Here is a 23,598-nt window from a genome sequence, read left to right as displayed (position 1 = left end):
ATGAAGCGATGAAAACGTAGATGAGGCTGTGACATCGACAAAAAAGTCCAACATTTTGCAGTGACGGTATCAACAAACTGGCCTCTTGTTGAGAGAACTGTGTTCGTCGCCTGAGTGACTATGTTGAGATATAAATATATAGCCGGTCGGAGTGGCCGTGCGGTTCTAGGCGCTACAGTCTGGAACCGAGCGACCGCTACGGTCGCAGGTTCGAATCCTGCCTCGGGCATGGATGCGTGTGATGTCCTTAGGTTAGTTAGGTTTAATTAGTTCTAAGTTCTAGGTGACTGATGACCTCCAAAGTTAAGTCGCATAGTGCTCAGAGCCATTTGAACCATATAAATATATAGAAATGAAGAATAAACGCGCAGAATGTGAATGACATTTGTTTCATACAAAAAGCTTCAAGAGTTTTAATTCGGAGACATTACTTTTCAGCACACCCTCATACACTAACTAGGATGGAGACAAAAGGTAACACCGATTTGTCCCCGGAGTGGAGCTGCCGGTAAAGTACCTGTGGGAGTGGCGCCCCGTCGTGTTAATAGCCTATGTACGTGTGTGGCTAGTTCTCTGCGAAACTGGAAAAGTACGATATCAGTCTCGGTCCAGCATTGGGTAGACAAAGGGCGCCGGACAAGAAAGAAGGGATGTGTGATACGGTCCATAGAGTTCACGCTGATAATAATGTTGTGCGGAGGAGAGCCGAATAAACCGTGTTCTCTTGGAGCAAGTTTACTGAACGATAACTGTTGTGCTCTGTTAGCCACCAAATCTGCATCACTAGGAAGCATTTCATATATTGCGCGTATACAGTGTTATAGGAATCGTATCTGCGACCATGCATATATTCCAGTACTATATGTTTCACTATAAGAGAAGTATATAATTGTACCGACGCTTACTTTCCTCTATATTAACTTTCTGACTCTTGATATTCGCTACTGGTTAAGAATTATCAGTCCACTAACTCCAGCTACAGTTTCGGGCCCCATGATATGCTTCACACTTTGTTTTTGCCCTCAGGTTCCCTGCTACCACGCTACCGACCTTACTACACTTGTTTCAGCGATTAGTTCCTAACTTCCCATCGACAGCGCGACATGTCCTTTGTATTCACTTATTGTATTTATCATTAATGTGTAGGATTTTGTTTATTAGTTAATACGCTGGTTACGTGGACTTACATTTTCGTTTATGTTTTCTGGCTATAACAGTTGCGTAAGTTTTTGGTTTCTTATTTTATCTTATTTTTACCTCCATTCTGAGACTAAGCTCAAGATATGCATGTCATTAATTCTTTAGTTCCACTTATTGCGTGGTGTCTGCCCTTGTTGCTTTGTTTCCTTACACCATATTTCTACATGCACTATTATCCATGTACCTATCAGTTCATTTTGCCTTATCATATCTTATTATTGTACTAGCTGAGTATCCGACTTTACCCAGATATGTATTCACTCCTGTCTTCTATTTGTCCATTTGCGGATGAAATTTGTTAGATAGTCGTGTGAAATGTATTTGAGTATGCAGGCAAAGACATGGGTAAAAAGCTCATCCTAAACCCATGAAAGGATTTCACGAAAAATTGTTACGCATATTGGTTATGACCTGGGAGAAAATATTGCGGGGGTAAGAACCACCACCCTCCTATTGGAGTCGGGGTGGTAATGGAGAGAGAACGGGGAGGAGGAGACGCTGTTCTTCTCTCCTCCCACTGTTCGTGTGCCCCCCCCCTGTCCATCTGCTTCTTTCCTCTCTGTCCTCCTCCTTCTCTCCCCCATTTAATTTAACCTTCTCCTCCCCCCTTGTCCGTCTCCTCCTCTTTCTTCTATCTGTCCGTTTCCTTCCTCCCCTGTGTCTGTCTGTCTACGCCTCTTCCGTTTCTCTGTCCATTTCCGCCTCTCCCTCTCCATTTCCTCCTGTCCCACTCCTTATCCTCTTGGCCCTTCTCTCTGCCCATCTCTTCCTCCCCTCTATCTCTGTCCATCTCCTCCTCTCTCCTTTCTCTGTTCATCTCCTCCACTCTACTCTCTCTGGCCGCTTCTCGCTCCCCCTCTCTCTGTCCATCTCCACGTCATTCCTAGGGCATGGTGGTGCCACGTTAGTGCGATGTATTTGAAGGAAGGAAAGGAGGCAGTTGCAAGGTAGCAGCTGTGAAGAATTAGTTGTTTACTGAGGCCGTTAGCCTGTTGTTGTCAGATGTGCACAGTCCTAAATATTACTGACAAGGGTCCGTACAGACTTCTCCTCACCAGTTTCATTCGTATTGACAGATCGTGTAGACACATCTGGCAGTTTACACGTAAGAAAATCGAGGTTGAAAATTTTAGACTTACTTATATACTTCGTATGCTCGCTACCATTCAAGGAGTTTGCAGCCGAACGAATAAACAGTTCGTTTCATAAGCTGTAGGTCACTGGATCAAACCTCGCTACCGGTATTTTTTTCCATTCACCTGTTATTCTGCTAAAGTGCTGTAATAAAGTAATCCCACCCAAATGCACTGCGCTGGTGCAGCTTTCTGACGTTTATTTTTACATGTAGACAAAGAACTTTATAAAACGACTACAAAATTGAGCGTACATCATCGAAAAAATAGGGAGATAGCTTCTAGAGTAGACTACACAAGAATTCAATCAGTCGTACACCATCAGTCGTCTGTACCAATATTCGATGATATGCTTCGATCTGAGCGGTACGCCACTAAATTGTGTGATGACCGAGAACCGTTGATGAATGTAAAATAGATTTGTTTTACAACAGACGCATTGAAAAATCAAAAATTCGGCGATCATCCTGCGTGTTTTATGTCGCAATAATTGTTTTCCATGTTTCTATGGTCAGCATCTTCCTGATGTCTGCAGTGCTCCATGGGTTACTCGTTATACTTGTCACAAATGAAGATACGATAGTAAAAATGAAATGACTATACTGATTTGACTGGAAGTTCTGGTACCCTTTTTACATTTTCAAACTCCTTATGCAAAAAGCTTTTTCTCCTTTTTTGGGATAAATACTGTGTAAATAATATATGAATCATAAAATTTGCACAGTCGTAGTAAATCTGTTGTTATAATTACGTAAGATTGAAAAAAAGTGACAGCAATTACATTCGAACGAGAGACCTAGCGTTTATGAAACTAAATGCTTACTCGCTGGGTTGCGGACTGGTCGAATATTTGCAGCCATACAAAGTATACAAGCCCGCCTAAAATTTTCAAACTTGGTCTTCCCGAAAACGGTTGAGAGTTGCGTCTTCCTGTTCACATGTTTTCAAGTCCCAGTCGTGCCCTACACACCTTGTGAATATAAATCAAATTGGTAGGGAAAGTTTCCACGGTCCCCTTGTGGCCAGTTTAGTGCATGATCTACATGTTACCCTGAGTTGGCAGGCAGTGCTGAGCCGGAAGAGGCCGTTGGAAGTTGTTAGCACCCGACAAGCTGTTGTCTGGTAGTTCTGTTGCCACTCGGCTGAAGAGAAGTGTGTGATACTGCTATTTGCATTGAGAGTGGCTGCAATGTTTCATGTGTACTCAAGCATAATCGATGTTCCCAAGCACTAGCTGTAAAACGAGTCATTGTCTCAAAGAGTGCCGTGTAATATGTCCTCATTGTCCGCAGTGTTAATGTTCGTCAATATAAATGCCGAGGTATCTTGTCTTAGGTTTCCTTTTTATAGAAATGTTCTTTAACTTTATAACTGGACTTCTTTTCAGTGTTCCTCTTAGAAGTAGGTAAACTTTGGTGTTAATTGCTATTGTGAGCTTGTTGTTCGTGCACCATTCACCGATTAATGCGAGGAGCCGCGTGGCTTTACTCTCTGAGACCTGAAGTTAGCGGATACAGTGACCATAAGGTCATCAGCGTACGAAACCATCCCGTTTGTCATGTCATTGTCTTGTAGTGAATTCAGAAACGCACTGAAACGCTATTCGTTTGAAAAGGCCACCTGTCACCACTCAGTGGATGTCCAATTTAGGTACTGATGTGCGAATTCCAACCTTCGTCGCCGATGAACGACAGTTACATGAACCAGGCACCTGCTCCAGAGGCACATATTCAGCAACGTTGCTAAAAGGTCGTTGAGTAGATGCTCTCGGTAGCGCCCTGGTTCATCTGGACGGTCAGGTGCTCAACAGTTGCGTGTCTATTTGCCAGTGTACATCTCCATAGCCCTCGTTCATCCCTGTCATCTATGACCCACGATGCAACACAGTTACCTCGGCGCCGATCTGGATAACGTCGTTTTGCCATGTATGCGAACAGTTTAAAAATTTAGCAGTGTCGTAAATGTTTCCACCCTTGGCTCGAAAGCCTTTTGGACGTCAGATAAATTGCTCAGTTTCCGGATTACGGCAACGATTGCACTGTTTTCCACGTTCCCTCCAAGCTAGTGCTGCCACCTACCGCTTATGTGTGATTATTGGACTTTGGCGTCTAAGATAAGGCGGTGTGACTGAATGATCTATATTACTATACATCTTCTGCATGTTTATCTAAATGTACATGCATGCTCTGAAAACCAGTGTTAAGTGCAGAGCAGAGGGTACTTCCTATTGTAATACGTTTCATGGTTTCTTCCTGTTCAATCCAGGTATCGAGCGCAGCAAGAATAACTGCTTAAATCGACCTGTGAGCGCTGTAATTGTCTTGTCTTCCCAGTCCCTAAGGAGCAATACGTAGGGGGTTGCATATACCACTGGTTCTTGAAACTTTGTAAATAAGCTTCCGCGGGATGGTAAAATAAACCTGCGGTTATCCTCCCCGCCCTTTTTCGCTTACGTTCAGTATCCCTTACTTCGTATGAGTCGCCAGCCGCGGTGGTCTAGCGGTTCTAGGCGCTCAGTCCGGAACCACGCGACTGCTACGGTCGCAGGTTCGAATCCTGCCTCGGGCATGGATGTGTGTGATGTCCTTAGGTTAGTTCGGTTTAAGTAGTTCTAAGTTCTAGGGTACTGATGACCGCAGATGTTAAGTCCCATAGTGCTCAGAGCCATTTGAACCATTTTTTTTTCGTATGAGTCCCACGTACTTAAGTAATATTGTAGGAGGTTTTTGTGCATTGAATTTTTCCAGTATCCTACCTGCGTTATCAGCAACTGAGCATATGGGAACTACCGGTAACAAATCTAGCAGCACGCCTCTGAATTGCTTCGATATCGTCCTTCAGTCTGACGTGGTGGTGATCCCAAACACTTCAGTATACTTAAGAATGCGTCGTACAAATGTTCTGTACTTACTTCCCCTTATAGACCTACACCTTCCCAGAATTCACCTAATAAATCGTAGTTGACCATTCGCCTTCCCTATAACCGAAATTAAGTGCTCGTTCACGAGGGAATTTCAGAATTGCACGGCAGATCAGCATGAGGCAGCGCTCGGGGCGTCTACTACTTTGTGCTGCAGCAGGCAGGCGAACCAGCCGTGTTGCGAGGTCCTGCGAGGCCAGGGCGTGCGCAGTGGCAGGCGGGGTTATCTGCCGGAGCTTGGACCGGCGGGTCGCCGCGCCGCTATCTCAGCCCCGGTACACTCGCGGCTGGCTGCAACTGACTCTGCGGCCAATCCCTTACGGTTGCTCTCAAATGCCATCGCGCCGAGAGTCAGCTTTCACTGAGGACAGCGATATGCACATAAAGAATTGGAGGTTATATAAGGTACGCAAGGGACAAAAGGGCAACACATTGGCGGAGCTGTCATTTGTACTCAGTGAAAAGGTTTCCGACGTGATTACGGCTGCACGACGCAAATTAAGAGGCTTTGAACGCGGAATGGTAGTTGGAGGTAGAATCATGGGACATTACATTTCGTAAATTATTAGCAAATTCGATATTGTGATATCCACAGAGTCAAAAGTGTGCCGAGAATACCAAATCTGAGGCATTATCTCTCATCATCGACAAGGCGGTGGAGGACTACCTTCACTTAATGATCAAGAGCAGCGGCGTTTGCGTAGAGTCGTCACGGCTGAAAGACAATCAACACTGAGTAAATACCCGCAAAAATCAACGTGGGACGTAGGACGTCATTAGTGTCGTTATGTATGCAAATAATTATGAGTAAAGATACTGGGTTGGGTTGTAACAATTTACTTAATATGTTATCAACACTCATAGTTAGCTCAAAAATAGGCATTTTTTTTTAAAAACTGTAGTAGTTAATGCCCGATAAAAAATATTGTTGCATAGAGAAATATGATACGAGGGTGAGTCAAATGAAAACCTTAAATATTTTTTCAAATATTATTTATTGTGCAGAAGTGGTACAATGCTGTATCTTTCCAACATAATCTCCCCCATACTCAGTGCAAGTCCTCCAGAGCTCACAAAGTGCATAAATTCCTTCAGAAAAAAATTCTTTTGGTAGTCCACGCAACCACTAATGCACCGCGTGGCGTACCTCTTCATCAGAACGGAAATTATTTCCTCCCATTGCGTCTTTGAGTGGTCCAAACATATGGAAGTCACTTGGGGCAAGGTCTGATGAGTATGGTGGATGTCGAAGACACTCAAAGTACAGGTCTGCGATTGTTGCACCTGTTGTACGGGCAGTGTGGGGCCTTGCATTGTCATGTTGCAAAAGGACACCTGCTGACAGAAATCCACGTCCGTTTTATTTGATTGCAGGCCGCAGATGATTTTTTAATAGATCTGTGTATGATGCACTGGTGACAGTGATCCCTCTAGGCACGTAATGCTCCAAAATGACGCCTTTTTCGTACCAAAAGAGATTCAGCATAACCTTCCCTGCTCATGGTTCTGTTCGAAACTTCTTTGGTTTTGGTGATGAGGAATGGCGCCATTCCTTGCTCGCTCTCTTCGTTTCCGGTTGGTGGAAGTGAACCCACGTTTCGTCCCCAGTAACGATTCTTACAAGGAAGCCATCACCTTCTCGTTCAAAGCGCCGAAGAAGTTCTTCACAAGTATCAACACGTCGTTCTCTCATTTCATGAGTCAGCTGCCGTGCCACTCTTTTGCAGACACTTTGTGAAACTGGAGCACATCATGCACAATGTGGTGTGCTGACCCATGACTAATCTGTAAACATGCTGCAATGTCATTCAGTGTCACTCGGCGGTTTTCCTTCTCTATGGCTTCAACTGCTGCAATGTTCTGTGGAGTCACAGCTCGCTGTGCGTGACCTGGACGAGGAGCATCTTCCACTGAAGTCACACCATTGGCGAACTTCCTACTCCATTCATAGACTTGCTGCTGTGACAAACATTCATCACGCCTTCACTACGCAAAAACCGAATAACAGAACGCTGCTCTTCCCTGGTGCAAGTCGCAAGTGGGGCGGCCATCTTTATACTGATACTACGACGGTATGTGTGAATCTGCACTATGCTGCCACCTACAGGCTATTCTGCACGCTGTTTCTAGCACGCTTACCAACTTACAGGATAATGGCCCGAAATTTCAATTTCTTATTACAAATTTAAGGTTTTCATCTGACTCACCCTCGTATAATCACCAACATATCTGGCTGGCCTCTGTGGCCGAGTAGTTCTAGGCGCTTCAGTCTGGAACCACGCGGCTGCTACGGTCGTAGGTTCGAATCCTGCCTCGGGCATGGATGTGTGTTATGTCCTTGGGTTAGTTATGTTTAAGTAGTTCTAAGTCTAGGGGACTGATGACTTCAGATGTTAAGTCCCATAAGTCCTTAGAGACATTCGAACCATTTGATTTGTTCCTGCTGGCTTGTTTCTGTTGTTTCTTCTCATAACTGCCATTGGGGATGCCACTCCTAGCGTGAAAGACTCTAACCTGTAACGGGTTCGGTGAGTCCGGCATCTCTTGCAGTTATCTTCGATTGCCATGGCATCTACCCTAGGTGAAGAGGCTAGGCAGCACACCTTTCGCGTTGCCACCATCAATATCAATGCGATAAGGGTACCACACAAACTGACAATGCTACAACGCATGCTCGACGCAGTGAGCATCGACGTGGCATTCTTACAGGAGGCATGTGTCGCTAGGTCCCCTGACTTCTACGGATATACCGCCCACATCCCCCATGTCTCTTCTACCGATTGTGGTCGATTTTGGTGTGGCTGCCCTGCTACGGGAAGGCTTGGTGGCTGCGGACGTACTGTACCTACCGAGTGCAAGAGCCACGGCCGTAACTGTCAACTGTGTACGACTCATCAATGACTATGCCCCTTCAGGATCAGAGAGACGGAGAGATCGAGCCCGCTTTTTTTTTTGGAAGATATTGCGCGTCTCTGTATGGGCCGCATAGACGATATGGTGATCGGAGGCGATTTTAACTGTACTTTATCTCCGTCTGATCAGCAGCCACATCACGTCCCGTGTGCGGAATTGGAAATGCTAGTGCGTGACCTCCACCTGATCGACACGTGGCGCCACATCCACGGCCCAGCTCCTGGTTACACCCATTATACAAGTCATTAGTCAAGTCGGTTATACAGGATTTACGTCACAAGCACCCTTTCGTCGGCGACGAGAGGAGCAGAGCTCTGGCCCACTGCATTCACCGACCGCACAGCCTATATTTGTACCACTGTCCTCCAACCTGCACGTGTGTGGCGCAGTAGGTCCCCCTGGAAACTGAACGTCGCCCATCTGGAATGAGCCGGCATGTAAAGGTGCTATCGAAAAGTCGTGGAACGCGTCCTTACAGCGTCGTGGTCGTTACCGATCGATCAGTTGGTGGATTGAATGTGCGAAGCCTGCTCTTAGGGTCACCTTCATGGCTTATGGCCGGGAAGCGGCGGCATGGAGAAGGAGCACGGAAAACATTTATTACACTGTCCTACGGGAATGTCTTGCTATGGAGCCCTCAACTGACAGGCAGATCATTGTCAATCGCGCGAAAGTGCAGCTCGTCTCCTTAGCACGCCATCATTTACAGGGCGCTGTTATACGGTCGCGTGCTCCAGACAGGCTACAATCAGAAAGGCCATCTGCTCTTAGAGGGCACGAGGCGCCCTAGGGCGATGGTACCCGACATGATAACGGACGACGGTCGACACGTGGTAGAACACGCAGATATAGCAGAAGCCTTCTATGGACATTACGCTCACCTTTATTCAGCAATGCTCCCTGATTTGGCGACGGTAGACACCGTTTCTGCACATGTCCGCGGTACAGTTCCATCAGACATGGTACCGACTTTACTGGAAGAAGTGACAGAAGAGGAAGTGCTCGACGCCATTGGTAAAGTTGCTCCCCATAAATCACCAGGAATCGAAGGACTACGGTTGAAATTTGTCAAGAATTGATCTCACGAGGTATACCGTTGCCTGCATCGTTCTTGGAAGGACTGATTGTATCCATCCAAAAGCCGAAGGGGTGGAATTATGTCCGCGATTATCGCTCCTTAACGTTACTGAACAGCGACTTCAAGATCTTTTCGAGACTGCTATCAGAACGTATTCACGACACATTATTGCACGTCCTGTCCAGTGGTCAGACGTCCTTGGGGGGACCCAACAACATCAGAACTGCGTTATGTCTTTACAGAGATCTCATCTCCCTTGCACGGTCGAGACGTTTGCTGGCAGCCCTGACGTCTATCGACTGTAGCCAGGCTTTTGACCGTGTGGGCCACACTTTCCTCACAGCCGTTCTACGGCTCGACTCCTTTATCACAGTGTTGACACGCCTTCTTCATGGTGCTACTTCTCGAGTTCTTGTTAATGGAAGAATGATGGCACCAATGCCGATCCGCCGATCAGTACGACAGGGATGTCCATTATTTATATTGTTATTTGCTTTGGCCTTAGAACAGCTTAGAACCTTTGTTGTGTGGTCTCCGAGACACGCTCACTGGGATACAGTTTGGCGGCTCCATCTATCGCTACACCGCAGATGTGGATGATTTGATGATCGCCTTACGTGGAGCTGCCGGCTTTGGACTGGACTGGATTGCAACCTACGGTGCAGCTTCTGGTAGCCAAATCAACGTTGACAAGCCCGTCGCCTTGAGCATCGGGATAAGGCTACCGCAGGAACACATTGCCCCCTTACGCTTCAGTGATACTGTCCACTGCTTGGGCTTAGATTTCATGAAAGACATGCGACGCTCGCCGACGCTCAATTATCGACGCCTTCTTAACCAAATTCGGGCCGGAACGGCAAATCAGCGCTTGCGGTCCTTCAACATCGTTCAGCGGGCGCGTTATGCCAATGTATACCTTGCGTCCCGCATACCGCATGTCGCCCAAACGCTACCCATTCCGAACCCCTTGGCGCGTAGCCTTATGGCAGCGCTGGGATACGTCAGCGCTGGTATGTTAATGAAGATCAGATATGTATTTCTTAACCTCTCCAAGGAAAAAGATGGTCTCGGCCTAGTTAATGTACATGACACGGCCGTTGCCCTCTATGTTAGCTCACATCCCAGCGCCCCTCTTTTATATAGGACGTTGCTATTTAGAAAAAAGTTATTTCCGTGCAGCGCTCACGACACCACGAATGGCCACAACTCGACACCTATATCACGACATGCTGCAACGCCACCCCCTTAATATGGTCGAACTAAAATATCCTGAAGTACGGTGGCGCTTGGTGAGGAAGACTATACACGATGCCATGCTTCATTCCGATGTTGTTTCCCAAAGGTACGTAGTCGTTAATGGGAAGCTGATGAGACAAGAATGTCTCTACAATATCCACATGGCAGAATCTCCCGATTGTGTGGGTGGTAATACAGTAGATTCTGACGAGCGCCGCGTAAGCTGTGGAGAGGCGGAGCCGGTTTGGCACCTACTGCGGCAGATACTGGCTTATCTCTTGCGAGATACGCCGGAGCATATATCTGCACGCACGTTATTGTTTCCGGATGAGACATTTTCATCACCAGGATACGTGGACATGCAGTCCATTAACTCTATCGCGATGTACACAAGAATTTACTGGACTTCTGGCTCTATTTGCAAGAAAGACATCATGTTATTGCCGAGCATACCCGATATCGGCGATGCTTCGCAAACTACCTATGGAGTGCCTTTCACAGCCCGCCGTGTAGTTGGAATGTTCCAGGCAGTGGTAGATGAGGTCAGAACGAAGTGGAAATGGTCATACATTGAACTGTCTTCATCAGTTGCTGTGAAGCTTGACTACGAAATGGTAGCTTTATTTTCATGCTATTTATGTTTACTATCTTCGATGGGGTCTTCATTCTGTTTTAGTTTTCCAGGTTTGACTATCGATGACTGTTCGCACATTGATATCTATATATCTATATGTCCATATTGCAAAAAAAAAAAAAAAAAAAAAAAAAACAAAAACAAAAAAAAACCTGCCTCGGGCATGGATGTGTGTGATGTCCTTAGGTTAGTTAGGTTTAAGTAGTTCTAAGTCTTGGGGACTGATGACCTCAGATGTTAAGTCCCATAGTGCTCAGAGCCGTTTGAATCATTTCTACTCATATTAACAGACATTAATGCTGGATCAACATTCTGACGGAACGGACGCCAGAGAAAAAATAATAGTCGACGTTATAAATGAATGTAATCTTTTCGTTTTAAATAAACCAGACCAACTGACAACTTACCGAGGAAACAGTGGAGTAGGCAGCAACATAGACATTTCTCTGATAAACGGCGAAGCGTTAATGCAGGTATCGAACTGGCGGGTGATTTATAGGAAATATCCAGTGATCTTGCTATGGGTGATGGATCTATAGTAAAGTGTACCTGGTCATACAAATATTTAGGGGCAATCATTAATCATTTCGGATGAAGACGGGTGCAACGGGGCAATAAAGACAGAATAGGAAATATGACAATTAATCAGCTACAGTCCATTGTTTGGAGTAAAAGGATGTCAAAAAATTTGTAAAGGAGGATACGCGAAACTATAACTGAGAGCTTTGCTTAGTATGGTGCTGAACTGTGGAAGTCGCGAGGGTCAATGAGAAGAAATTAAAGGCGATGGAAAAGGAGTTTTGCAGATGAAGGTATGAAGTAACAAGAATAGACAAAATAAAACATGAAGTATTATTAGAACAGATGGGAGTTAAAAAAGATATTATAGACACAACAGTAGATAAACGGCCAACGTGGTATGGACATCTTAAAAGAATGCCAGAGGAAAGACGGCCCTCTAAAATATGGCAATGAAGACCTCCACGACACAGAAAAAGAGAAAGCCCGCGGCTATATTGGAACGATGGAGTGAGGCGTGCGATGTAGGGCAGCGCCTTGCAAGAAGAGAACTGGCAGGATAGAACGAGACGGGAATCTGAATGCGAGACGCGCCGCTTGATGTAGGAAACTCGCAGAAAGAAGATTATACGTGGAGAACATTTACTGGAAGAAGGGACCGGATGACTGGACACTGCTAAGGACAGAAGCAAGGAAGATTAGAGTTTAACATAGCGTCGACGACGACGCCGTTAGAGACTGAGCCACACCTAGGGATGGTAATCGGCCGTGCACTTTCGTAGGAACTGTTTCGGAATTCGTCTTAGGCGGTTAACGAAAGTCACAGGAAACCTAACTCTTCGTGTTCGGAATACGAGTCCATTGTTTAACCGCTGTACTCCTCCACTAAGTCACAAGTGTTAAGACATCTAGTACAGCTTGCATAGCAGTGGAGGCGGCTATAGAGGGTAAAAGCTCTAGGTGAATACAGAGATTGGAATACATCCGACAAATAATCCAGGATGCTGCGTGCTGCTCTGAGATGTAGAGGTTGAAACAGGATAGAATTCGAAAGTGGGCAATTTGTTGGTGCTTATATGATGGGTGCTTCAGTAACAACGATAGCCGAAGTGTTTGCTGTGCCAAGAGGCACTGTTGAGTGCCTCTGTCACTAAATGTAACTGGGTTTTCTCTTTTTATGCTGTCAATTGTCAGGATGAGCATTCTAAAGCATTCTGTCAGGGTGAAAATATTAAATTAATCAATTTTTCTCTCTTAACAACATGTGGGCAGCGTGGGTTCTCCCTTGGCTCGGGTATGAGGTAGAATGAAACAGCATTTTTACATAAGTTAACTTTTATTGAAAGTTTCGTACAACTGTATCTTACTGGATGTTCTGGTTCGGAGAACGGCAGCTGTGTCGTTTGCGTAGCCTTCTGCTGCGGCAGCGGCGGCGGCGGCGGCGTCTGATTACGCGTAGCGGTGTGTATCTTGTGTCGCCGTCTCGCCCAGCTGACTACAGACGCGCACTGCGAGGTGGCCCGTTTAATTATTGCGAGCGAAGTCGTGCATCGGATGGTGATACCTTGGATGTGGCATCCTAGTGTTTCTCTTCTCTAAGCGGCTGCGTGTGTTGTGCGTCGGCCAGCGGAGCGGCGCGGTGGGGGAAGGCCAGTGTCCCGGACTCGAACAACGGACTCCCGCTTGCCAGTCTTCGGCTGTCAGATCTTCATCCCAGCTCACAGGTGACTGCTGATGTGAGGCCGTCTCCTTCCCGTCCTCACGAGTCACCCGGGTACGTAAAAATCAGTCCTCAAATACCTTTTAACTTCTGTCTTCTGGCGCCGAGGCTGCTGCTTGCTATTCCATTACAGCGGCTGACTTGGTGCGTCTGTGCATGATGTAGTCTCTTCTTGCATGACGGTCTTCAGCACCGAAACTGACTGAAAACTACTGCTACGCTTCTTCACTTCTTCGTCTTCTTCGTCTCTCGTCTTCCGTCTGTCGGGCCCCACTGCGTCTCGCGTATTTATTCACTTCAGTTTACTGGAGGTGAACGACTTCACGGTCATTGCCTCTCCTGTCACGTTGAAAAGGTTCTCGAAGAATCTTCTTAACGTCGGTCATTGGCTCTTGGAATGTAGGCGAGGGCCTTTGCTCACATGCGACAACTGAGAAACACGTGAGCCGGTCGGGCGATGCCCTGATGGCTGAATCGACTGCGCCCGCTTATGTGGAACTTGCTGACTTCACCGTCATTGTCTCTGCTGTTCTGCCCGCTGTTTGCCAGTATGTAACTCTCTAAACTAAACCAAGTTTTTCATTTATATTCTAATTTCTACTTCACTTTGATTTCACTAAAGTATTTACTTAAGTACCTCTCAACATTCCTCCACCCTTCGGAGAAATTCGCCCTCGAATTTACCACTCAACAGCACCATACCCAAGATTTATACCGAACACAGTGAAAGCCTAACAATATCATCCACTAAGTCACAAGTGTATGTTGCGCGATCCTGATGGAGCGTCACTGACGAGGATTGCGACGAAAAATAAGTGGGCAACAGCTGCGAAAGTCACTGAAGGACTGAATGCCGCACTCGCGTACCCTGTCAGAAGGGAGCTCCATAATCTGGGAATGGAAGATCGAGCTGGAATTTCAAAACCACTCATCAGTGATGCAAATGCCAATGATGATGTTGCGTTCCAAGATGACAGGGCCCCGTTGACAGCTCGCGTAGTCCAGGACTGGTCGTGTAAGCACGAGGACGGACTGTAGCATCACCACAGTGAGTATAATTCATTAATATTATCAATATTGAGCCTTTGTGGCCTATTTTGGTGCGAAGGGTGCATAGCCGCCATCCACCTTCATCACTGTTACCTGAACTTGCCACTATATTGTATGAAGAATGGTATAAATTCTGCCGTAAACCATGTAGGACGTGTATTTTTCCTTTCCGACACGGGTGGAAGCTGTTTTGATTATCAACGTTTTGCCTACGCCGTATGAGGAATGGTAATGTGTTGTGTTTTTGGTGTTTCCATATTTTTCTCTTCCCCTGCACAGGCCAGCAGTATTAGCCAGCAGTGTTTTCGGTTGCAAAAGTGTTTGCACACGCCACAGTAGCACCGTAGAAATGGACGATAACGAACTTTTGGCACAGGGCAAGCTCTACAACTTTTGCAGTACACTTAACTTAAAAATTTTTGGTAACATTTTTGGAGAACAACGATCTTGTCAGCTACATAAAATGAGTGAAAAAGCAATATAGATGGCAATGGTAATTTTATTTAAAATGACCGGTTTCGGCCTAGTATTGGGCCATCTTCAAAGTAGCACTGTAAAGGATAGTAGGCGTGCTAGTTACATACAGAAGTAAGTGACTTAAAACAAAGTAATTTATACTTATTAAAATCGAAGAGTCCTTACCCATCAGCTGAAGTTGACGATGTCCAGAATAGTCAATAGCCCTCAGCCGCTGAAACTGCTGCTGTTGGCTAGGCAGCATTGCGTTATGTTGAACTGGTGAGGGCGTGTTTGTGGCTGTATGACGTCAACGTCAGTCAAAGAGTTTATTTAAAAATGAATAATTATAAAAAGTAGTGTCCATAGGACAGAACAGATTGTTAGAAATAGTGAGTAACTGTAATAAAACCATTTAGAAACCATTTATCTTATTTCTTATAATGTTTAAATAATGTTTCTTTTCTTTTTTAAATTCTAGTCTTTGATGGCAATATAAATTCCTCTGATAATGAGAGGTTTCAGTCAGTAATGACCATCTTAAGATCTGTTCTGCACCATGTCCTAATGTGATAAAGCTGTAATGGCATCGTCAAAACATTTATACACTCAGCAAAGTGTGCTTTGGAAGAATTCTTCATACAGTACCGATCTCTCTACGTGGAATTTCCATAATTTTAGAGCCCTGTAGAAAGATATTCACGGCCATCGATTTTCTTGTAACCCAGACATCTCCTCCTCTTCCCCTCTCCCCCTCTATGCATCCATCTTTCCCTCCCCTCTCTCTGTCTACCTCATCCTCCCACTTCTATCTGCCCGAATCCTTCTCTCTCCCCCTCTCTTTGTCTCTGCCCCCACATTCTCTGTTTGTCGATTCCCTCCTGCCCCCTTCTATGTGCACCTCATCCTCCCATCCTCCCACCTTTCTCACTATCCATCTATCCCCCCCTTTTTTTGCTCAGCTGTGCACACCTGCAAGTGGAGCTCCTGCAAGGCACAAGGACACTACCCACACAATACACCTCCTCCTCTCATTGTCTCTCTGTCCAACTCCTCTTCCCCACTCGCTTTGTCCCTTTACTGCTCTCTCATTGTCCCTCCCCTCCCCCCGCTGTTCATCACCTCCTTCCCCTCCTCATCTTTTTGTCTTCTCCTCCTCCTTTCTTTGTCCATCTCATCTGCACCCTCTCAGTGTTCAGCTCACTTCCCACTCTCTCATCTGTACCAATCCGCACATGTAGCACATGCCTGATGTGCCATTACTAACTGCTCATCACGTGTCATTAAGGGCAGCCTACATGTCAAGGGTAGAAAAACCCATTTTGCCCATCCCTCTGTGCCTACAGGAGCTGGGATGTTCTAGCCCACACAGTGATAATTCTTAAACATTTTTCTGAAATCGATCCAGTGGTTTAGGAGAACACATACACACACACACACACACACACGCACACACACACACAAATCCTGTTTTATATATATAAAAGAATACAGATTCGCCTGCACGCACACTAGAGTGAATACTGTTGACCAGTTCATGTACCACCGCAATATGCTGAGCTACATCCTTCTTTTCCATCAACAGAATGTGTTCCCGTAGTTAATGAAAGTCTACAGGAGAGAAAGCACTCTTTGAAATCTCTCACACAAAGCTCTGCTGAAATTTATTCATCTATTGAGACTGTAAAACATACATAAATGTGGGATGCATTCTTCAGAGCCTAGTGTAAGTACGCATAAGTTAACTTTTATTCTAGCCAAGTTTTGAAGGCACCTGATGTCCACTAATGATCTAGTCTCAGAGGTAATGTTTAGCATTTCGTGCCGGCCGCTGTGGCCGAGCGGTACTAGGCGTTTCAGTCCGGAACCAAGCTGCTGCTACGGTTGCAGGTTCGAATCCTGCCTCGGGCATGGATATGTGTGATGTCCTTAGGTTAGTTTCGTTTAATTAGTTCTAAGTCTATGGGACTGGTGACCTCAGATGTTAAGTCTCACAGTGCTTAGAGCCATTTTCTTGGATTCATTTTTTGCATGATGGCATTTAGTTTGCACGTGATCACATTTTCCAGAAACTGTACCAGTGTGGGTGATAGTTAAACTCCGTGATATGGTATGGCACACTTACTCGAAAGTCGATAGTAATTATATACACTCCTGGAAATGGAAAAAAGAACACATTGACACCGGTGTGTCAGACTCACCATACTTGCTCCGGACACTGCGAGAGGGCTGTACAAGCAATGATCACACGCACGGCACAGCGGACACACCAGGAACCGCGGTGTTGGCCGTCGAATGGCGCTAGCTGCGCAGCATTTGTGCACCGCCGCCGTCAGTGTCAGCCAGTTTGCCGTGGCATACGGAGCTCCATCGTAGTCTTTAACACTGGTAGCATGCCGCGACAGCGTGGACGTGAACCGTATGTGCAGTTGACGGACTTTGAGCGAGGGCGTATAGTGGGCATGCGGGAGGCCGGGTGGACGTACCGCCGAATTGCTCAACACGTGGGGCGTGAGGTCTCCACAGTACATCGATGTTGTCGCCAGTGGTCGGCGGAAGGTGCACGTGCCCGTCGACCTGGGACCGGACCACAGCGACGCACGGATGCACGCCAAGACCGTAGGATCCTACGCAGTGCCGTAGGGGACCGCACCGCCACTTCCCAGCAAATTAGGGACACTGTTGCTCCTGGGGTATCGGCGAGGACCATTCGCAACCGTCTCCATGAAGCTGGGCTACGGTCCCGCACACCGTTAGGCCGTCTTCCGCTCACGCCCCAACATCGTGCAGCCCGCCTCCAGTGGTGTCGCGACAGGCGTGAATGGAGGGACGAATGGAGACGTGTCGTCTTCAGCGATGAGAGTCGCTTCTTCCTTGGTGCCAATGATGGTCGTATGCGTGTTTGGCGCCGTGCAGGTGAGCGCCACAATCAGGACTGCATACGACCGAGGCACACAGGGCCAACACCCGGCATCATAGTGTGGGGAGCGATCTCCTACACTGGCCGTACACCACTGGTGATCGTCGAGGGGACACTGAATAGTGCACGCTACATCCAAACCGTCATCAAACCCATCGTTCTACCATTCCTAGACCGGCAAGGGAACTTGCTGTTCCAACAGGACAATGCACGTCCGCATGTATCCCGTGCCACCCAACGTGCTCTAGAAGGTGTAAGTCAACTACCCTGGCCAGCAAGATCTCCGGATCTGTCCCCCATTGAGCATGTTTGGGACTGGATGAAGCGTCGTCTCACGCGGTCTGCACGTCCAGCACGAACGCTGGTCCAACTGAGGCGCCAGGTGGAAATGGCATGGCAAGCCGTTCCACAGGACTACATCCAGCATCTCTACGATCGTCTCCATGGGAGAATAGCAGCCTGCATTGCTGCGAAAGGTGGATATACACTGTACTAGTGCCGACATTGTGCATGCTCTGTTGCCTGTGTCTATTTGCCTGTGGTTCTGTCAGTGTGATCATGTGATGTATCTGACCCCAGGAATGTGTCAATAAAGTTTCCCCTTCCTGAGACAATGAATTCACGGTGTTCTTATTTCAATTTCCAGGAGTGTAACTATCGATATACTTGTGCCAGACATAACACATGTATGCAGCATTCAGAAACGACAGTATTGCTACGTAGAATAATATGTGGTTTTTACCCGCAGTCATAGCCGGCCGCAGTGGTCTCGCGGTTAAGGCGCTCAGTCCGGAACCGCGCGACTGCTACGGTCGCAGGTTCGAATCCTGCCTCGGGCATGGATGTGTGTGGTGTCCTTAGGTTAGTTAGGTTTAAGTAGTTCTAAGTTCTAGGGGACTGATGACCACAGATGTTACGTTCCATAGTGCTCAGAGCCATTTGAACCATTTGAACCGCAGTCATACTGTAGGATTCCTACATATCTGATCAATGTGAGTCAGTAGTCATACGTATCATTGACAGTTAAATGGATCAGAGAAGCAGTTTTCTCCGTTTTATGAAGACTCTTGAATTTATTCCCTAAGTAATGTGAGGGTCATCCAGTGCATGAAGAACACATTGTTTTCAACATATCCTGCCTTGTTTTTACAGTGACGACGCAGTCCTGTACAAAACAGGTTAATCAGCAGTCAATCTGGTCATTAGTTGGAATGCCATTTACTTCCAGTAAAAAGCAGTCTTCGCTGCTGCGCGTCTAACATAATTCCTTCCTGATAAAACTCGTCAAAAAAAAAAAAAAAAAAAAAAAAAACTAGCAGCGGAGCTCGAATACTTTATGTGTCTGGTGCAGCTATAAATCGTCAAATGCTTTCCTTCATAATTCGTCGGACTTTTCTTCTCTATAATGCGGTAATGAATTATCGGAGCTTTCGACACCGTGGTAAACTATTTTAGGAAAAGTAAGAATATGGACTGAAGTTAACAATGATGAACTGAAATGTGAATGAGTAAATGCAGCGAGTGATTTATGTTGTCTATGAGGCCGATGCATTGCTAAAGATAAAACGAGAGATAAGAATCGTATACAATAGTGTGGAAAGCTTAAGGACGAAGGCACATTTCGCATGATGTATCAATCTCAAGTAAAATTGCTCGATGAAACTCGGACACGACTATACTTTTACAGAACAGTAAAATAGAGTACAGGAGATAACTGAAAGAAATGCACGATGAGATGAACATATATAACACTTTTATTCGAGGACAATAATTTATAATGATCCCCTGGACATTAAAAACGTGGGACATGGATCTAAATGGAGTGTGAATATTTTTCAGTATGCTACCATGCGAGCAACAAGGTTGGTAAGTGGTGATATAGCGTTCCATTCCTCGGCCAGTGCGGTTGACAAACAGCTGGATGCTCGTTGGTGCACGTGGACGTGTTGAAATACGGCTCCCAAACGCATACCATTCGTGCTAGATGGGTTGCAAGTTGGGAGAGTGGGCAGCCACTCTGTTCGTTGAATATCCTCTCGTTCCAGGAGCTCCTCCACCAGCGCTTTTCGATGCGGTCGCTATAATCCTACAATTTATCATCCTCACAGCTTCACGACCTCAGATATACGTCCTATGACTTTTTTGCGTCCTGAATTTGTTTTTAGCAGAAATGCCAGTGTCTGAAGACTGCCTTGCATTCCCTTCCGTGAACGGATCGAATAAAATGTGGTGCTTTCTGACTTTTTTTTATTAAGCCCAGTTATACTACTATGAATATTTACTTTATTCATTTGTATTAGTTAATTTACTCCTTGTTCTAACCTGATAACTTTTAACGCTTCTGAGCAAATATTCTTTGTTGGTCGTCTTAGTATGATGACGCAATGGATCGGTCGCCATTGTCGCAGTATTAAGTGCTCACAGCACGTTCGAGGAAACGAATCGGTCTTCATTCATTTATATGATAACGAAGTCTAACGTCGATTTATGAGCGTCATTTTATTGTAAAGTTTATCCTGAGGCACAAAACTTATTAATAATCTTTCCACGGTCACGCATCATCTTATTAAATATAGGCCTACAACGTAGACTTCGCCGATTTTCGTCGTTCATTTCATCGTTGCAATTGCCCTTTTTCTGTTTTGGCTTTTATATTCACTACAACCAATATTAACTACTTACTAAACGGAAGGAGCGATTATACGCATTGTTGTCCATATAAAGGGAAAAAGTTCTTTCTATGTATGATTCGCGTTTCATCAAGGTATGTTACTTGGCAGTGTCACATCTTGCGAAAGTTACTTTCGTTCTTAAGTTTTTCACACCAGTGTATACGTCTAAAAATAAGAAATTCAACAACCGTACAGGGACGGAATTCTTTTTCCATGTCAGAAAATATGTTCTGCATTGCTGCCCAATGTTCCTGCAATATCACATATCATCTTTTTTCTGACAAAAATGAATTTCTGATGAGAATGCCTGTTTGTTTTTTACCTCTATCAGTTAAAGAACCTGCTTATTAAATTTCTGGCTTCTGAAATCTATTAACAAAAGTAAAGCTACTAGTTTTTGTTTTTGGAAACAACATTCTTCGATTGGTCGGACGACACAATTAATGGAGTACTTAACTTTCTATACTGAAATGCTCCCTTCGCAAAGTGGTATTTTTTCTTTGCAAAAATCGGAAAGCTTACGTCCTAAGGAGTATCGGGATAGTGTGTCTATAATGACTTTTTTGTAGCAGTCTGGGATTGGAAACTGCAAAATGCAAACCCGCTGTTCCTTCTTTCGTTACAAGCGCGTTGCTGCAAGTTATCAGAAAGAAAGAACGTTAGACGCGCAGCAGCGAAGTCCGGTTCTTACTATGCGTAAATGACATACGAGATAGTGACCAGCATTTGCAAATTGCCTACTGATAATTCTGTTTTCTACACGACAGCGACAGGACTGTAAAACAATCTAGTGCACAGCGGCAGAACTGTAAAATAATCCAGCACACCTTGGGCACAGTTTGTTCTAGGTGTACTGAATGACAGTGCACAATACTTGGTGATAAATGTAATACACGGCTCAGTCACATTAATGTGGCCACCTGTCAAAAGCCTGAAATAATCACCTTTTGCAGCGTGAGACGTGCAGTAAGAGAGTCAGTGAGGTTCTGGAAGGCACCGACAGGGATGAGGAGTCATGCCGAGTTCAGAGCCGCGACCAGCTGCGCTCCGTTTCTCTGTAGAGGATCCTTGGCGCGAACAGCCTGATCGAGGTGGTTCCACGGATTCTCGACTGGGTTCAAATTTGGGAATATTGACGATCAGGGGAATACAATAGATTCATTCTACAGCTCTTTGAACCACTCAATTACGCCACGAACTGTATGATGCGTTGCATTATCCTGCTGGTAGATGGCATCGTGCGGAGGAAAAAACAAACTGCATGTAGGGGTGGACGTAGCTCCCAAGACAGACGCATACTCGACTTGTTCCGTTGTGCCGTCCAGAATGACATCAGGTAGGGACTGCCACGAAAACATTCCGCTGACCGTAACGCTCTCTCCTCCGACCTGGACACTTCTGACGACTGCTGCAGGACCGTACACGGTAACGGCGATCTGTCCGATAGAGCGAAAAACGCGTTTCATCTGAAAAGGTCACCTGCTGCCACTCAGTGGACGTCCAGTTGCGGCATCGGTGTGCAAATTTGAGCCTTCGTCGCCGATGATCAGCAGTCAGCATGGATGCATGAACCAGGCGTTTGTTGCTGAGGACCACACTCAGCAACTTTCGCTGAGTAGCCTCTTGGTTCGTCTGGCAGGTCAGATGCTCAACAGTTGCATGTCTATTCGCCCACCGGCCGGAGTGGCTAGCGGTTCTAGGCGCTACGGTCTGGAACTACGCGACCGCTACGGTCGTAGGTTCGAATCCTGCCTCCGGCATGGATGTTTGTGATGTTAGTTAGGTTTTAGTAGTTTCAAGTACTAGGGGACTGATGACCTCAGAAGTTAAGTCCCATAGTGCTCAGAGCCATCTATTCGCCCTACACATTGCCGCATCTGTCGTTCACCCTTTCGTCTGTGGCCCGTGGTACATCACAGCTATCTCGGCGCTGGTTTTGGATAGCTCCATACGGCAACGGCCTTACCGCAGTGGATACACCGGTTCCCGTGAGATCACCGAAGTTAAGCGCTGTCGGGCGTGGCAGGCACTTGGATGGGTGACCATCCAGCCGCCATGCGCTGTTGCCATTTTTCGGGGTTCACTCAGCCTCTTGATGCCAATTGAGGAGTTACTCGACCGAATAGTAGCGGATCCGGTCAAAGAAAACCATCATAACGACCGGGAGAGCGGTGTGCTGACCACATGCCCCTCGTATCCGCATCCTCATCTGAGGATGACACGGCGGTCGGATGGTCCCGATGGGCCACTTGTGGCCTGAAGACGGAGTGCATTATGACATATACGGTATAGTTTAACCATATAACTTAACCACGGCGGCACGCAAACAGTTTACAAATTTAGTCGTTTCGGGAATGGTTCCACCCTTGGCCCGAAAGCCAATAATAAAAATCATTCTGTTTCCGGATTACGACAGTGACTGCACTGTTTTCTGCGTCCACCGGACACGCTTCATGTTCCCTCCACTGACAGTGCTGCCATCTGTGGTCTATGAGTGGTTTTTACTTGTTGACGTCGAACATAGGCGGTGATCACATTAATGTGACAGTATCGTGTAACTGTCAGTGATACGCATCGCTACTCACGATCATATACTTGCTTAGTGAGATAAAGTGAATTAACACATCAACAATAAGAAATTTAACATAAATACGTGAAAATAGGTTGGAACATTTCATTTCATGAATAACAAGATTTTTGTATTTAAAAATTACTCCTTATTTATACGATTATCACAAGCTTATCTGCGGAGACCTCGTAATGAATAGAAAAGTGGGACTTTAAAAGATGGTCAAATGTAATTAACATTAATAAACGCTAGCAAATTGTTGTATGAGTCACATGACCGAGAATGACGACACCGCCATATATTATACTTTTGCACAGCGTAATTCGTCGCGAAAGTACTATTGATATATTCACTCATATCAACATTTTCTGTTTGTCTGAATACACACACAGATATTCAAACTATTCATCAAGAGTTAAGTTTTTAGATTACTTTTGAAATCCCAAATCGATCTGTGTGATTTTTGAATAAAAGATTTATAGCTAGGTAGAGACTACTTGCTGCTTTCAAGGTAAAATGCTTTTATTTCAGCGAGAGTTTTCCAGCCTTCCTTGTTTTGAGCACGTACAAGATAGGAC

General features: G+C 45.8%; 1 pseudogene; it reads left to right on the top strand.

Annotated features, from left to right (window-relative positions):
- Positions 1-22,403: 22,403 nt before the first annotated feature.
- Positions 22,404-22,520, top strand: LOC126177448 (5S ribosomal RNA; annotated as a pseudogene).
- The last annotated feature ends 1,078 nt before the right edge of the window (positions 22,521-23,598 follow it).

The sequence above is a fragment of the Schistocerca cancellata genome, chromosome 3 (assembly GCF_023864275.1).
Source record: "Schistocerca cancellata isolate TAMUIC-IGC-003103 chromosome 3, iqSchCanc2.1, whole genome shotgun sequence".
Classification (NCBI taxonomy): domain Eukaryota; kingdom Metazoa; phylum Arthropoda; class Insecta; order Orthoptera; family Acrididae; genus Schistocerca; species Schistocerca cancellata.
This window is presented reverse-complemented; position numbering and strand designations above follow the sequence as displayed.